A 16,960-nucleotide genomic window follows, 5' to 3' on the forward strand; every position below is an offset into this window, starting at 1 on the left:
TATATACAAACGAACCAAGCAAACAAATAAAGGAAGCAGTAGTGTGTGTGCATTCGTAGTAGAACACACTCACCCCCCAGCTTCACACAGCATCCACCTGTGAACTGTTCAGATTGGGGAGAGGCGCACAGGAGGAGAACAGGCTTTCGACATTTTAGAATCTGTCTCACTTCGGCTACGCCTCTTGGGCCAAGGTCACAGTGAAATCTACATGAGGTCATCCCTTCTTTCTCTTTGTTCAACTGTGATCAAAATGATGTAAGAATCCTAACCGGTTTGGCTCAGTAGATAGAGTGTCGGCCTATGGACTCAAGGGTCCCAGGTTCGATTCCGGTCAAGGGCATGTACCTTGGTTGCGGGCACATACCCAGTAGGGAGTGTGCAGGAGGCAGCTGATCAATTGATCGATGTTTCTCTCTCATTGATGTTTCTAACTCTCTATCCATCTCCCTTCCTCTCTGTAAAAAATCAATAAAATATATATATATTTTTAAAAAATGATATAAGAAATGAAAAAACTTTTTCATTTGCTACTTCCGGAAGCATTTCATAAATATGATTTAAAAGACTTACAATGATCAGTACATTGGGTTCAAGAATAATTCAGCCATTTCTCAGTTACTGTGTCCTCACAGTGAACCAGACATTTACCTGCTGGCCCCATAGCAATAAAAAAGGCAGACAAGAGACCGGTCATCTTGGATTTAACCGTTTGAGTATTTCTCGACATAAAATAAAACAAGCGCTATCACGCTGTTTGGGTCTTTTCGTACTCATTTAGAGAAAGCGCGGTTGCGCTGTTTGGGATTCTTCGACAGTGTTTTTTCAATACCCCCTGGGACTCAAACGAATCGTATGTTTTCTCGACATAAAATCTCAGCAGCGCAATCGCGCTGCTTGGGACTCAAACGGTTAATATTCTAACAAAAGAAAGCCTAACTATATAAACTAAAACACGAAATCCTGTATATGAGAGAAAGTAAGAACTATTAAAACTGCTTTTTTTTAGAATAAAATCAGAAATATAGGGTTTTTTTAAAGAATTGATAATTAATTTTTAAAAGTAATAATTGTCCACTTGTATATTTATTTTTTATTTTAACCTTTATTGTTGAAAGTATTGTATGTGTCTCCCTTTTCCCCATTGATGCCTTCTAGCCCCCCCACTTCCTCAAACCTTCTCCACACTATTGTCTGTGTCCATGGGGCATGCATATATGCATGCAAGTTCTTCGGTTAATCTCTTCCCACCCACCCTATATTCATTCTTTATTTATGTATTTTGTCTCTGTCTTCTTTTAAGATTTTCTTTTATTTCTGTTTTTTTTGGCAGTTTTCCTATAATATGTCCATGGCTGTGTGTATGTATTTGTGTAAATTCTGATTAGGGTTTGTTGAGCATAGTAATAGCTCTGTGGTTTGAGATTTTTTTAAATCAAGTTCTTCAAACTTTCAGATTTCCCCCACCCCCCACCTGAAAATTTCAGTCCCATATGCTCTCTTCTCTCCTGTTGAGATTCCAATAGCATTGCATGTCTATTAATTGATATTATGTCACAGATTACTGACATTTTTTAAACAGTCTTTCTCTCTCTGTGTTTTAATTTTTTTTATTTGGCTTCAGATTCACTTATTCTTTCTTTATCCATGTCCAATCTTCTGTTTACAATGATCAATACAATGAACTTTAATTTCAGACACAGCATTCTTCAATTCCATAATTTCCATTTGGTGCTTTTCTTAGAACCTCCAATTAGCTACTGAAATATGCTATTACTTTACCCACTATATCAGTCTTTTGCTATAAATTATTTAACATATTAATAATGATGCTTCAAAAGCTCAGGCATTCTCATTTAAATAACTGAACTAGATATAGATCTTCATCTGTTTACTTTGATTTCCTCTTATTGTGGACTAGAGGCCCGGTGCATGAAAATTCATGCACTGGAGGGAGGGGAGTCCCTCAGCCCAGCCTGCCTCCTCTCACAGTCCGGGAGCCCTCAGGGGTGGGAGGCAATGCCCCATCACACCTTGGCTGCTGCCACTGCCTGCAGTGCAAGCCTTGGCCGGCCCTGGTTACCTGAGCCTCGGGCGGCCCTGGGCGGCTGGGGGGCGGAGGGGACTGGGCACCACCATCTTGTGGCTTGGGCGCCACCATCTTTGAGGGCATGGCAGTCAATTAGCATATTTCCTCCTTATTGGCTGTGGGTGCTGCCATCTTTAAGGGCATGGCAGTCAATTAGCATATTCCCTCCTTATTGGCTGTGGGCGCTGTCATCTTTGGTATGAGGGTCAATTAGCATATTCCCTCTTTATTAGATAAGATAATAATAATATCCACATAAAGACAAACTACAGAAGTTTATATAATGATCGTTTATATCACAGTTAACAGCACTATTGAATTGCATGTCACAATTCACAGGTAAAGTATTACATCTACTACTATTAATAACCCACATATTTGTTTCACATTTACAATGTTTCAAACAGCTATATTTCTGTTTTCTAAAGTACTTTATTGTATTTCCTTCTCTCTCTTCTGTGAGACTTCTATTACTCTCTTTATTGTTCCTTCAAATGCATCTTCATGTTACTCATTAATATTTCAGGCTTTGATATTTGCCATTTCTCATTTTAATTCCTCATTCATTTTCCTCTTTGGTCCTTTTCCTTACCTCACCCAGTCTTGTCCTCATGTCACTGTGTTCATGTTTCTGCTTTATCTTTTTTTCCAGTTGGGAAAGATGTAATGTCCTTTTGGTATATGTTATTCTAAATAATACATAATTTGTTCCTCTGGTAATTAAAGCAAGCGTTTGTTCCTAAAAACATATCTGGAGGAGTTGCAGCAACTCTGTGAACAATGTTAACTGTCTACGAAGTGTTCACTCCTGGAAGCTGGACAGATACAACAGGTAGTTAAGACTTGGTCCCTTTGCCTCAATAAACTTATAATGCTGCTGGTTAAAAGTATTACCTGATACATAAATAAACAAAAGAAGCTCTAGATGTTACAGTACACTGTCTATGCTTCCGTTCCCTCATTGATGCATGGTTCCATTCGTGGAGAGCTGATGACAACAGCAAATGCAGCCAGCTTTATAGTTAGTCCAACAGTGTGACCCTACCAGTGCTGGGTATGTGCCTTGAAAGAGAGTTTAGCCAGACCACTGGTTGACCTTGTGGGACCATCGTAATGCCCTGGCCACCATCCCATACGTCATCTAGTGTACGTGGTGGTCTTCCAAGCACTCTTGGCTGTCTCCATGTAGAACCACTGTAGTGAACATGGCAAGACATTACCAGTGCTCTTCGCTCCCCATGCAGCTGGGCCTACAGGGTTAGGATGTTGGTAGTAACACCTCATTGCATTTTTCTTATTCACTGTATCTTGAAGAGTACCATTAAGATAATGCTTATAAACATTATTATTAAAATTATATGTAAGATTGGTGTTTATTCATTCAACACTAATTTGGCAAACATCTTTCACATATCTATTATGCAGTAGTGATTAAACTAACTACATGTATATACTAGTTCTTAATTATACTCTCTGACATTTTTATACTTTACTAGAGGCCCAGTGCACAAACATTTGTCTCCCAGCTCAGCCTGCCCCCTCTCACAGTCTGGGAGCCCTCAGGGGATGTCCTACGACAGGAGGTAACTGGGCTGATCAAGGGATGGCCCTGCTGCTGCTGCCACTGCCAGCCGCGGTGGCTGCGAGGCCTAAGACCCAGGCCTTGCAGCCACCGGCGCTCATGGCTGCCTGAACCCTGGGCCTCATAGCTGCTGTGGCTTTGTCCGGATGGACGTCCAGAAGACGTTTGCCCTAATTAGCATATTACCCTTTTATTAGTATAGATAATACACTTAAGTCACTACTACATGATAATATAAAGCCTTTTTTGTTTTATAAGACATCTTAGTATGAAATTTGGCCACTTAGGGCATATCTGCCTCTAAGTTAATTTGAAGTTTTGTTTCCTGGAGACATTAATACTGAATGTCTGAGAAATATCTTTGCAATTTGGAGTCAACCACAGAGCGAGGCAGAGTGTTTCTGCGTCTGCATAGCACCTGTGTGCTGAGCAGCTCAGGGCTTTCCATGTACAGCATCTCATCCCCACCCATTGCCTTCTGCACTCACTGCCAGAACACAGAGAAGTAAGATTTCTTGTCTCAGGTCATGTAGGCCTCCTCCTTAGAAACCAACTGTGTACCTTCTCTAAGCTCTGGTTTGCTCACAAATATGTCTATTTCCTCCTCAAATAGAGAATTAATTCAACCAACACATACTGGGCATTGCTGTGGGTACTTGGGAGAAATCAGTAAACCAAACAGGAAGAAACAGGCACCCTGTACTTTTCAAACATTGCATTCAATGTTTCAACCTGCATATACTCTACTGATCTGTTTCCCAGGTCACTAATACTCTGTATGTTTCTCTCCAATTATTATCCATTGTATCTATTAAAGGCTAAATGTTAATTACTTCACATTTAAAATTCTTGAATTTCCTTTTATAGATTCCAGTTCTGATGAAATTCACACTTCTTTTCTTCTAACCTCTTTAACATAATAATTAGTTATTTTAAAACCCGTTTCTTATAACTCCAATAACTGGGTTATCTGTGTATGTCTATTGTCTCTTTTCTGTAGTCAGTATTTTTCTTGATCCGGCTTCTTGGCTTGCCTTGTACTTTTTAAATTAATTTATGGATATTGTATATTAAATGTAGCAGAGAGTGTCAGGAATGGTAGCTGGTTGTGGTCTCACTTCCCTTTCAATTGGAACTTGCCTACTCACACCCGGGCTACCTTTTTTGATCTGAAATCCATCTTTTTTGTTCCTTATAATATCATGAGATTTCCAAAAGTCTTCTTTTCTTCTCTGCCCCTGAGCAATAGATGCTGATATTCTTGGTCTCTCTCCCCACGCAAATCAGCATTTGTCCTGAAGGAAAGCTGCATAGAGAATGTTGGGTCTCAGTCTCTAATTTCCTTCTGTCTGAGAGCTTGGGCTCTCAAGTGCCAGTTGCCTGTTAGCTGTCTGATGCCTTCAAACAGATCTGAAGCATGCGCGTTTAAACATTTGCTTTCCTGGTGATCCTCAGTGGTAGCATGGCCTGCTCCAATCTATTCCATTACGGCGGCGTCTACTGCTCCTTTGATGATATCATGTGTCCTCCTCCCTGGACCAGGACAGTTCTCTTCTAGATCCTCTCGTAGCATCCTGTGCATCACTTCATTATAGTGTCTATCACCAAGCGCTAGAGGCTGTGTACTTGTCTGTCTCTACTGCTAGGCCATAACTTCTAGAAGGCACATCATCTTTTTTTTTTTTTTTTTTTTGAATTTCCTTTCTTCACACATGATTGCTGCTGAATAAATGATCGTTTAATAAATAATTAAAAAGTGGGGATAGGCATGCATGTGTGGTTTCTGGACCACATGGGATGCTCTTTATCTAACAGTTATTTCAGAGTTTGTTTTCCGCTATGTTTATGCTTTTAAAATCTCAATATTTTACCGTGCATTTACAACTTTTTTTTAAAAAAAATTTGAACCATCTGTAATTTATTTTGTATTATAACACAATACTGAGTTATTTGTTGTTGTTTTTTATTTTATATCTTAGGAAAATGAGCAGTAGTGTCAAAGTAACTTGCAAAAATAACATGTTTTTTTAATTGACTGCAATATTTTTATTAGCAGTATAAACCCATAATAATTAGTTAGTAGATTTATCTTTCCCTTTTGACATGCTTTAGTATTTTTAAATGTTATTTTTCACTTTGTGGCATTAGGTATTAAAATCCTAGAGATGATGTGAAAAAATACAAAATACATGTTCATGTACAATTAAGAATTTTTACATATTTATTTTTAAAATTCCTAGTTGGAACTCCCCTTCCCCTCAACCCCCCATTGGGAGCCTCCTCAGATTCCTTGGGGAAAAGTTAGCTTCCCTGGGCCCTTCATGTCTACTGTGCTTCCTAGTTCCTAATCTGGCTTTAGTTTCCTCTCAAGCAGTTACACTACACTTACATGTCCACATTGTCTGCCCCCAACACACGTACACACACACACACACACACACACACGCACGCACACACACACGCACACACACACTCTCTGGGGTAAACTTCTAGAAATATGGCATTTCTCTCTCTCTGGTTTACTCTTGTATCCCCAGCTCCTCAAACTGTGCCTGGCACAGAGCATGTGCTGAATGAATGTCAGTTGCTATTAGATGGTGAACCAACTGAAGACAGGGACAGCACCTGGAATATTACTCTTAAAGCAGTGGCTTTTTTTTTTAATAATAAATAACTCATTCTCTTGTGAAACTAAATGGGGTTATGTCGTTTATATTGAAAGACCCCACTAATAGTAGTGAGTAGCAGTTGTTCAGCAAATCGTTCTTCAAACAGAATTAATACACAAGATCTACATATTTAAACTTGACTTCATTCATTATTTGAATACATATTTATGTGTTGAATTTTATAAACCCATAGCAATTAGTTATATAGGATGAATGCTTCTCTTCTGATATATTTTAGAATCCTTAGATATCATGTATTCATTTTACTCTATCAGATATTAAAATCCTGTAGATGCTATGAGAAATACTTCTGTACAATTATTGCGTACATGTCCTGTAGCTAACATTGTGTTTGGAACAGCAGAAGCAACAATGAATAATATTTAGTCTCTGTCTTCAAAACCCTAAATAAAACCTGACACTACATAGTATTTTCCATATTCTAGGCACTGTGAGGAGATCTTTACGGATGTTTACTCCTTGGATTCTCTTAAGATTTCCATGAGACAAGCACTGTTATTTCCCCCATTTTGAAAGTGAGGAAACTGAGGCCCAGCAAGATTAGGAATCATTTGTCTGTGCACAGTGCCCCCGAAGTCTAGAGCCTGGGCCTCAGGCTTTCTATAAGAGTTGGCTTCTAGAAAAATGGCTCTTGACCCGCCCAGGGCCCAGGATCTCTCTTGGCCTCTTTCCCCAGAGCTTCCTTGGGGTTCGGCTTCAAAACTGGTTTTGACAACAATGCTCTTCCCCGTATTTTCTCTGCTCGTCTTTCTCCCAAGACAAACAGATTATTCTAATTTAACAATTACACTGATTATCATGTTGAAAAATCATGGGCTATTAAAATTAACACATGAAAAATATTTATAAAACTCTTAAGTTTCTAACAGCATTGATTTCTTGGATTTATATAGCCTTAGTGAAGGGCTATAAATCGCTTTCAAAATTTAAGTCTAAGTTGGCGCACTCTCAACATGACCTACTTAAAAATAAATTTAAAAAAGAATATTACCCTTTGGGGCGAAGGAGAGCTGGAAAACATATAATATGACTGATTTCCAGGTAGTTAGTCTTAAAAGATTAGCAGATGGTAAACATTAGTTGTTAGAGCGGGAAATTATTTTTTAACTTTTTTTTTTTTTTAAGCTCAGAGGTTCATCAGAAATAAGTAATTCTGGTTGGTTGATTTTGAAAGTACCATATGTTGTTTATGTGTTTTGGCATTTATCCAGTTTTCCCTGAAGATGAGAGTGAAAAATGAAAAAAAAAAAAGCTCGTTACTAATTAGATAATAATGCACATAATGGAAACAGTTGCTGTAACTTTTTGAATTATGAGAATGTATCAGAAAGGGCTGCACGAATAGGATCCTGGGGGTGCTCTGCTCGTACCCAGGAGGCAAAGGCATGTGTCCTGAACACACGTACCAAGGCACATGAAACACATTTAGCTATTACTTTTTTACTGTGATAGAAATTAAAAACCCAAATGAATTTCACAGTGCCCTGTCCATGTTATATGTATGACTCGGTGTAAACACTCATTACCTGCAATATTGGCATTCTCCTAGTAGTTAATGTCTTGAGGCTTTTCTTTTCCTTTTTTTGTTACTCTCTCTCTCTTTTTTGTTGTTGTTGTTAATCCGCATGTAAGGATATTTTCTTCCCATTGCTTCTTAGAGAGAATGGAAAGGAGGGAGGAGGGAGAAGAGAGAAACATTGATATGAGAGAGACACCTCAATTGGTTGCCTCCTGCACAGACCCTGTCTAGGTTCTGGGTGGAGATTGAACCTGGGCAGGTTCATGCCCTTGACGGGGAAGGGAACCCAGGGCCCGTAGGTGCCTGGGCTCACCCTCTAACCACTGAGCAACACCAGCCAGGGCTATCTTAAGGCTTTGACACTCACGTGGGTGATAAACAACAAGTAACTAAGATAGCCTGTCAGGCCCTAGCCGGTTTGGCTCAGTGGATAGAGCATCGGCCTGTGAACTGAAAGGTGCTGGGTTCGGTTCCGGTCAAGGGCACATGCCTGGGTTGTGGGCTCGATCTCCTGTGGGGGGCTTGCAGGAGGCAGCTGATCAATGATTCTCTCTCATCATTGATGTTTCTATCTCTCTCTCCCTCTTCCTTCCTCTCTGAAATCAATAAAAATATTTATTAAAAAAAAAAAAAGATAGCCTGTCAGTCCCATAGGACTTTGGATCCGCTAAGCTATAGGTCCCCTCACCTGTGAGTGACAGCAACATTCATAAGGTGATATTCTCTCTCTGCACTCGAAATAGTAGGTGTAGATCAAGAATGTCAAACTCAAAGCCTCACATGGGCCAAATAAACGGGGCCGAGAGTTTGACACGCCTGGTGCAGATGTTTCGAATGACATTGCTTCAGCCACAAAGGAGCGTAATTGCAGCCTAGTGTGGGGGCAGGGTGGTATAGTAAGAGGCTTCAGGCATAGGGGATTGAGGAGTGGGAAGGACAGTGTGGATCACCCCTGGGTGGAAGCCTCACTCGGGGTGGATAGTAAACCGAACCTCTGCTGCTGAGAGAAGAACACTTTCCCAGCCCCGTGTCCTTTCCTTCCAAGGAAAGAGATGGGCGGGTGGAATCCACAGGAATGCTCCTGAAGAAGAATGAATGCTCCAAACTGTACCAGTCAGGACTATGGGAATGCCTTAAAATGACAAAATCTTATTAACCACGGTGACCTCAATAAGTTTAATTAAAAATTAAAGAAGAAAACGTGCATTATTGACTAGATAAAATGTGTAATAATGCATGTGTTAATAATTTTCAAAAAAACGTAACTGCTGTGTTCACAAGTAGTACCTGTAATGGTGGCTCTACAATGTGACCTGATGGCAGATCTCTGCCCTGCTCGCAGGCACTGGCCCTCCACTGAGGAGTATGCTTCTGAGTGATTAAGGCTCCTGGTGATTACCCTGGGGCTAATGTCTGTATGCAAAATGTGGCTGCAGGGATGTGCTTTTGTTAGCATAGCCCCTCCCCCAGCCGGAAGCCTCCAGGCTCCAGACATGGATGCTGGAGAGAGAAAATGGATGTGTGTGTGTGTGTGTGTGTGTGTGTGTGTGTGTGTGTGTGTCTCACCTTCAGGTAGATACAGTCGGGATGATATACAAACAAACAAAAAACAAAGATAGAGCTCTCCCTTTCCTGATGCCATCCCTAACACATTGCTCTCATTGTAGAAAAAACTTTCGAGTAAGCAGTATGCTTGAAAATTAGGGTGGTGTTTTAAAACAGCTATCCAGAGCATTCACAGCTGGAAAGGCAACATGACTGAGAATGGCACTTCTGTTAAATAATCCCGTGATCTTCCAGCCGTGTGGCTACCCAGCCATCTCCCCCGTAGCAAAAGGCACCGATCATTTATCAACAGCCCAGCTGTCGGTGAACTTGCCGGGGGATTGCATCCTAGCGGAAGGAGCCCATGGCCCTGAAGGAAAACTGAGTGTCTGCTTGCCCGAGTCTTTGAAGGTTCATCTCCGTAGTCCCACTGCTAGAATGTGCTCTGTTGTCATAGCAACACCATCTCCTGCTTCATACAGGAAAGATTAGCTCTTACTGTGCAAAGGAGAGAATTTAGGGGAAGTCAGACTAATCCCTGGGTGCACTTGGAGAGCAAGGTTGGACCTCGCCTGAGGGATGCTGCTTCCGCAATGATAGCCTTGGCCCGCCACAGACACGGGGGTTTAAGTTGAAGAGCAGAATTCACAGTAAGTGCCAGTTCCTGCAGCCGAGAATACTGATGGATGAGGCTTGTGGGAGTCTCGCTGGAGACTGTCCCGTGCAGCAGGAGAATGACTGCAGGGGCTCCGATCAGATGAGCGATACTTTCCTCGTCTAGGTGGTTTGGAAAGGGTTGGTCACACCAGAAACTTGAGGGAACATTTTGGAGACTTTTGAAACATCCATCTGAAATCCTGGGAGCATGTCAAAATTAGATAAGCAAAAAAAGTATTAATATGCTTATGCACTTAATTTATTGACCTTAGATTTTTGTGATTTTAAATTTTATATAGAGAGAAAAAGACTCATGAAAAAAACCTGTATGTGTCAGGAGGTATGTTTTTCAACACCAAAAGTGATGAGATTTCATTTTAGGATTGCAAATGTGCTTTTTCAATGATGTATACATTTTTTTTTTCAAAATCCTTTCAGATATATACAAGCGGCGTAGTTCTTTTAAGTTAGTTATAATATGACAAAAAGGTGGTCTTTGGGGAAGATTAATTAATTTAGCTTTTCTATGTGGTGCTACTGCTTCAGTTTGTCAGCATAAAGCAGTACAATGTGTAAATCCTCCAAGATTTTCTGTTGCCTCAAATGCATTTTGTTCTGGGGGTGCTGTGAGGTGGATTTATTTAGTCCCCCCCCCCCCCTTGATTTGTATTTGCACAGTTCTTTCCACAATTGCTAAGGATTCATTATATTTTAGCTTAAGAGCTGGGAAATCTTGTCATGGATTTGAACTGTTTGATGTTAATAGCTACAATGGAGATGTCTGCTCTTTCAGAAACTTAATTACTTCAAAGTACACTTTAATCCACCTCCAAACATAAAAACATCTCAAGAATACCTAGGTTTTGCCTACTATATTACTCATATGTTCACTGTGTGGTTTTGACTCTCAGTGCGTATGACTCTAAAAGTGTATATTTTCAATATAAACTGTTCATAGTGAAAATTCATTATGTGGTCTGTCATGTTTCTCAGTTGTTTTGATCATGGCCATTTATTTTTGATGTATATTTAGAAACAGAGTTCTGTGTACCAAATCCTAGGATCCTAATGTACTGTCACACTCCAATTAATATCGCAGAGTAGGCTAAGTATAGCCATTACCATAAAAATCGTTAATTGCCATCTGAAGTGTGCTGCTCTGATTGAGCAGGAGGGAGAGGCTTGGGTGTCGCTGCCAGAGCGAGCAGAGACCACACATACTCCTTTTCTCTGGAACTCAATGCTCGAATAGACCAGGGGTCTGAGACTTGAAGGGACAACCATGTGCGAAGGGTACATGAAATGGTTCTCTTTGTATGTAAGGGAATACACACAACGCCATAGGGTCATACCTGGCTTAATGGCATTCAGGCTGTAACTATGCAGAAGCCCGATGCTCTTAAGAAAATGGAGACAAAGCAGGAAGTCAGGAGCCCCTTTTGTGAATGACGGCTAATTATTCCAACAACCTCTCTTCAGTGATTTCCACCAATAATTCAGAATAGGGCCCTTTAGAATCACAGAGAAAGAGGAAATCTTCTGTTTCTCCCCAATTCCCCCCCCCCCCGCTTCCCCATAGAAAACAAATTAGCGTAACTATCTCTCTTCATAGACTTTGGACAGAAAAAATGAGGGAACCGATGACCTCAGGCCAAAAAGAGAGATACTTGGGGCTCACATATGCTAAGTTCAGAATCAACCAAAGAGAACTGGAAAAGAAGAAGATGGCTAAGAAAAAGGGGCACCATTTATTGAGATAACAGAATAAAGTATATAAAAATAACTAAATAATAACTGAAAAGCAATTAAGTCAGAGACTTAACTCATTCACTACCTTCGCCAAAGTTTCTGAGAGGTATTCTTAACCAGTTAAAGAAAAGCAAAACCACATCAGTTGCTGTTCTGGCACTTAGGGTTTCCCAACTCCTGTCTATGCACTTCGTTTCTTCTAGTAATAAAGCGGCCATTGAACCATTGCCAATGCTGCAGGCTGCACACGGCGGAGAGGCCCCGCCTCTGAGGCCACTTGGACTGGGCCTCTGCTGCGCGGCCCAGGTCTGGCTCGGGGAGAAGCCAGTCACTTCCAAAGCCCAGTCAGTCCTGGGAAGGCAGCCCTTGGGCGTCTTTGGAAGAACAGGCCACTGCGGTCTCGAGCTGGCCTCAGAGGTGCGGAATGTCATTGGGAAAATCCAGGAGTCACTTGAGGATGAGAAATCTTCAGGAACTCAAGGTCGTCTGAAAGCTCTGGGGTTGTGACCTAGAAATGGTGGGAGCATTTGCACGGGAAACCAGGGCACAGAGAGAGAAAGAGGAGGACCACACGCTCAGCTCGTAGGGAGCACTCAACAAGCAACCTGGTGCCAGAGGCATTAACGCCCGGTTTCATAACGGTCAGGTTTCATGGAAACGGAGGAAGGCTTCTAAAACTGCCCAGTGTGCTTAGTGTACGTATCGATTTAACAAAAGAGCTAATACTGTGGTATGAACACTTAGCTTTTGCTTTTAAAAATCACATTAAGGTTCAATTTGACTGTTGTGTAAGGTTCAGGTCTATGACACACCGCTGGTTAGAAAGACCACTCTATAGAACTGTAATATGGCAATGATTCATCTTCTCTTTTTTAAATTGTAGGCTTTATGCTGATGTAAAAAATCTTCTCATATTTTCAGAGTTTGGCTTTATATGTCCCTGGAGAAATATGTAAGATGCTAAATTTATCTGTTTTCTTAGGGCTGCCTGTAAGCAAACAGGTAGCCTGCTGTATGGGGAGGATGGCTGGCGCACTTGTTGAAATTAGGTTTCAGAAAGACCAGAATGTCAGTCTGGGCTGCATACTTTTGATGATGTACGTTTGAAGGCAGATGGGGGACAGTGAGTATTTGTGACCCAGCAGGAAGAAATCGGAGCAGTGCTCAGTGGAGGCACATCCTACAAATGTGGAGTAAGACGAATAGACAGTATGAGCCATAGGGGAGCTGATTAGGACTGAGAGCCTAAACTAGCAGAGAAGCGCTGAGAATTAAAACTAGGGACCAGATGAGAAAGGAGTCACAGACATATAATCTGTGGAATTCATGTATTAATTAAATCAACCAAGGCTTATTTAGCCTCTGCCAAGTGACAGGTGACAAGACAGATGCAAAATGTTAAAGTTCAGGCATTCATAAAAACAGTCTGGGGAAAATGACCGATAGAAAACTCAATGCGGTACATCTGAAACTAATACAAAAGAAGATTGAGTGTTATGTGTAATTGAAAAAAAATTATAGAGGAAAATATATAGCCCAGCTGGCATGGCTCAGTGGTTGAGTGTTGACCTATGAACCAGGAGGAAGGTCATGGTTCGATTCCCTGTCAGGGCATATGCCTGGGTTGTGGGCTCGATCCCCAGTGTGGGGCATGCAGGAGGCAGCTGATCAATGATTCTCTCTCATCATTGATGTTTCTAGCTCTCTCTCTCCCTTCTGCTCTGAAATCAATAAAAATATATTTTAAAAAAGAAAATCTGTATATATATATATATATATATATACATATACACACACACACACACACACACACACACATATATACACACTCTTGTAGTAAGCAGTACGACAAAGCAAACAGAGTATGAACTATGAGCTTGGCCGATGATTGGGTAGCATTAGAAAATTCTCTCAAACCTGGAAACCATTGCTAGACAAAGGGGAAATCAGTAGGAAGGGGGTTTGTGAGGAAGTCAATGGTGGTAACGGAGGCAGCAGTACAACTTGATTCAGACAACTTGTTTGATATTTAAGTCTTAAACATAAATACTACATTTAATTGTAAGTTACTCACAATGTAGTTTATTTTAGTTCACATTATTGATGAAATTTTACGGCATCTTTAGCATTCCACTGCTCTCTCTTTTGCGTTTCCTCTTTAATATTTGTGTATAGCAATTAGAGTATGTAATAACTTGACATCAGTTTTTCTGTCCAAGTACAACTTTTTAGTAGGTTAAAAAGAAGTTTATCACTTATTACCAGAGTCTGAGAATTCTAAAATTGAATGATTTTTTTTGCTAGAGAACTTTTATGTTCTGCGCTTGGCATTAATACATGATAAAAGTAAATTTAATATATAGGAAAAAAGTACATAGCTGCATTTTTGAGAAAAACACTTTTGTAGGACCTACGCAGTTAGGGGCAGCAGTATTGTCTCTTTTATGTGGAGAACTGTCAATTTTCTATCCATGTAATCCTGAAATGATAATGATTATAATAATTATAATAACCTCAGCAATTAACATGTTGATCCTTTATAGTTCATAATGGTCGGGGAAATAATCCTGCCAAAATAAGACCCCTCTCTGCCCATATAGAAGAAAAAAAAAACACAGTTTGTTTTAAAGTAAGGATGTAAGGTGTTATGAAAGTGACTACAAAGTCTGGGTAGACTTTCACACATATTTATACAGTCAAGTAGAATAAGGAACAATGACAACTTCTCTATCGCCTTGAGAGATAAATAGATGCACTTTGGATTATCTCCCGTCTATCTTGTGGAAGCCTTGAGCTAACTCTGCAGGCAGGCACTCAGAAGTTGAAGGATCAGAAGTTCTACTCTTGCATTGACAATCAAAAGGTTGGTCCTCTTCCACACCTACATGTTTTCCAAAAGACACCCCATAGAGGGGATGGTGGGGAGGCAGCTGCCTCTCTCCTCAAGGAAAGTTTATTCTTTTATCCTCCTGTAACTTCCGTAACACACCTTTTTATACACATGATCTCATTTAATTCTCACAGTCCTGCCAGGCACACATAATTATATCCCATTTTAGAACGAGGAAACTGATGCTTAGAAAGGTCCAGGAATATTTTTAAAGTCATAAGACTAATAGCAGAGGATTATTCCAGATCACTCTGCAACTCACATCCTCATTTCTTAAATGAGGCATTTTGGATGCCACATGGAGAGTTAATGATAAGGAAACAATCATTTTTATTGTTTTTGCCTGGGATGTGCGTGTGTGTGTGTGTGTGGATGTGTGTGCGCACGCACGCTTTATGTTTTAAATAAGCAGGCCATTGGACACAGTCTAGATGAATTTTTCTACATAATATCTATGTCAAGGAGTTGTTTGGGGAATGAAAGGCTAAAACTACCATAAGGAAACTTGTCCTGCACTGGGTGCTTAATATACGAGTATGATAGAAGCCACTTACTGTCACAGAACCATCTTGTACTCCAGGAAGAGGAAAATGCTGAAGACAATGGGAGCTTCAATAGAAATAACGCTTTCCAAAGATTATTCATCCATCCATCCATGCATGTGTCCACTCATCACTCATTCCACCAGCACTTGAAACCCCGCCTCTGGGCCTGCCTCTACATGGGCACGCTTCGGGGAATGAAGAGACCAGAGACTGTTTCTCCTCTTAAATACAGCACTAAACCCTTCCTTGATATGAACCAGGTCAGGGGCCAGATGCTTTGTAAACATTAAGCAAGTTAATCTCATCAGTTGCGCTGTAATGTGGACGCCACACCTGCCCCTGTTGTCCCTGTGAGGAGACTAAGTTTATGTCTAAACCACTCAACTAGTAAGTGAGAGACCCAGGTTTGAATCTATGGTGTTTTTGACTGCTAAACCCATTCATTTTCTCAACCACAATGTTACTGTGCTAATTGCACGGATATGGAAAGCGCCGTGACGGAGGGTCCTGCCAGGTGCAGTGCTGACAGAGAGGAGAGAGCATGGCGCATCGCGGGGCGGTCCTCCAGGTGGGCCCTGGCAGGTACCGCTTTCTTTAGGGAATCCGCACACACACTCTTTCTGGATAGTGGCTCTTGGATGGAATTCTTTGGGGAGTTTCTAATACACGGAAGCTTGCTCTCCCAGCTGCTTCATAAAAGATAGCAGCCCCGTGCGATCACGCACCTACCAATTTAAGTCCCAATCACAGCTTAGGTTTTCTTTATCTTTCTTTCCTATTTCTTTGTTTGTTTCATAAACAATCTTTGAATATACGGGATACCTTTTCTTCATTTTGCCTAAAAGTTTGGATGATTATTAATTAAAGATCCAAAGACAACTTTTCCAACATTGAATCTTCCATGTGGATCCACTGGAGTTCATAACAATTGGGATTAGAAAATGGTGGACACATTCCCCTAAACTTTAGAGAATAGCATCACCTTTTTGGTCCAATTTTTTTCCTTTTTCTTTCTTTTTTTTCCTTTAAATTTACAGAGAAAAGGGGCTTGTTTGGAGGGGTACCTTGAGAGTATTCCATTTTGGAAAGTGAAGGCACCATTACTGACAGGGAAGGCGGCTCTTTCTGGATGCAGCCTTTATTCGTAGGTTTCACTGAATGTGTTGGAGAGAAAGGTCAGGAAATTAGAGCCGGAGAAAGGAAAGGGCCAAATGAATAACCCGCTCTTCAATGGGACCAGCGGGTCAGTATCGGAGTCAAAACCTCCAGGCACAGGATGTGCAAACTCTGTATTCCGTAGAATCAGCTTTTCACTCTTTGGTCCTGAAGCACAGCTAGGTGTAAGTCTACATCGCTGCCCGAGTCTGTCCTTTCAAATCTCATGCGGGACTCCCTGCGGCAGAACACTTTGTGAAGGCGATTACTTCATGGCAGAGTCACCTACATCTCACGCCTTGCAGTCAAGGCCAACTCTAAGATGATCAAGTTCAGCCCTGTGCGATGAATAGTAAGACCAGCACTCCACATTACAGTATAATATGGCCAATACAATGATGTGTGAAACAAACCTAAGGTCATTTCGTAAAAGGAGAAGAAGCAATAAACTTTGATGGGTGCTGGCTAAACCTCCTAACCTTGTCTAACACTGGTAGCCGTTAGTGAAAAAGGAGAAAAGAAGAAAGGCAAGCACATGC

General features: G+C 40.9%; 1 protein-coding gene across 7 annotated transcripts in view; it reads left to right on the forward strand.

The window, feature by feature from the left end:
- NOL4 (nucleolar protein 4) overlaps positions 1-16,960 on the forward strand; it is a 215,726-nt gene that overhangs the window by 83,900 nt on the left and 114,866 nt on the right. Inside the window, exon 1 of one of the 7 annotated variants that reach the window (XM_070421210.1) lies at positions 9,983-10,075. The exons of the other annotated variants lie outside the window; for them this stretch is intronic. The gene's annotated coding sequence lies outside the window, so the exon portion shown is untranslated. Of the gene's footprint in view, positions 1-9,982; positions 10,076-16,960 lie in introns of those variants that run through there. 7 annotated transcript variants of the gene reach the window in all.

This window comes from Myotis yumanensis, unplaced genomic scaffold (assembly GCF_028538775.1).
Source record: "Myotis yumanensis isolate MYYU_CA2020_CCGP unplaced genomic scaffold, mMyoYum1.0.hap1 SCAF_7, whole genome shotgun sequence".
NCBI lineage: Eukaryota > Metazoa > Chordata > Mammalia > Chiroptera > Vespertilionidae > Myotis > Myotis yumanensis.